The sequence below is a fragment of the Colobus angolensis genome, unplaced genomic scaffold, assembly GCF_000951035.1.
Source record: "Colobus angolensis palliatus isolate OR3802 unplaced genomic scaffold, Cang.pa_1.0 Scaffold489, whole genome shotgun sequence".
Classification (NCBI taxonomy): Eukaryota; Metazoa; Chordata; class Mammalia; order Primates; family Cercopithecidae; genus Colobus; species Colobus angolensis.
This window is the reverse complement of record NW_012118365.1, coordinates 416,104-417,077: the sequence shown is the minus strand read 5'-3', so window position 1 is coordinate 417,077 and position 974 is coordinate 416,104. Positions and strand designations below refer to the sequence as shown.

The 974-nt window shown below is 54.9% G+C and overlaps 1 long non-coding RNA gene across 1 annotated transcript in view; it reads right to left on the bottom strand.

Annotated features, from left to right (window-relative positions):
• Positions 1–688, bottom strand: part of LOC105524079 — a 2,248-nt gene extending 1,560 nt beyond the window's left edge. The window contains exon 1 of the long non-coding RNA XR_001003691.1: positions 151–688. This is a non-coding gene — a long non-coding RNA (uncharacterized LOC105524079). The remainder of the gene's footprint in view (positions 1–150) is intronic.
• Between the last annotated feature and the right edge of the window lie 286 nt (positions 689–974).

The following is a 974-nucleotide window of genomic DNA, read 5'->3' as shown; positions in this document are numbered from 1 at the left end:
GCCCGCAGCGCGGCTCCATCGCGGATCCCCTCGGCCCCGCACCCGCGCCAGTCTCCAGAGGGCATAGCCGAGCGCTGCCGCCGCCCTAGGACTCCGAACCTTCCCTGCTCCCAAGCCCGCCGCACCCTTCAATGCCCCAGTCCAGCTCACCCAAACGCCCAGAGCAAAATCCTCCCAGACGTCTCTCTTGAAAATTAGGCACCCTTGAAAGCACCGGTCGCTTCTCTTCTTTTAGATTCTTTCTTTTCTTTCCCCAATTCCCTCCAAGTCTTAATCTTGAATGGCGTGACCACTTTCATAATGAAAGGGGCGAAAAAAACAATAAGTTAAAAGAAAGAAGATGACGACGATTGGGATGGCTGGGACGAAGAGAGGAAAAAAAGCTTGAGAATTTGATGATTTAGGTGCTGTGGTTCCAGAGTCCCCAGTTGGGGAACTGTCCGGTTCCCTCCGGCCCGGGTCTGTGTGTCTGCTCCTCTGGACCTCGGGCTGGTGGAGCGGCTGGCACTCGCGCTTATTTATTAAATTGCGGTCTCCGCGCTGGCTCCATCGACCCGGGGAGACGCGCTGGGTTTCCTAGCTGCGCCTGGAGCGCAGGCGAGGGCGCAAACACGGACGTGGGGCGCCACCTGCGGGTGCCCGGGCCTCCCTGCCGCAGGCTGCGGACCCGCAGACTCCGACAGAAGACGGTGGAGTCCTGGCGGCAAGGCTGAGGTTTGCTGATGGTCTTCTTTCACCCCAAAAGCAGCGCTGGCCTCTATAATAATAATAATAATAATAATAATAACAACCACAAGAAGAAGAATAATGACAAGTCTTCTCGGTATCCTTCAGTACCTTTAGTCCTGGCAAAACCAAGCAGCACGCCGCCTGATTTTCTGGATCTTCACTGATCTTAACAAACAACTCTGCCTAGATGATAGATGCTGCGGTGAGGTTATCATAGGTTATTATCGTCGCCACAGCGTTTGCGC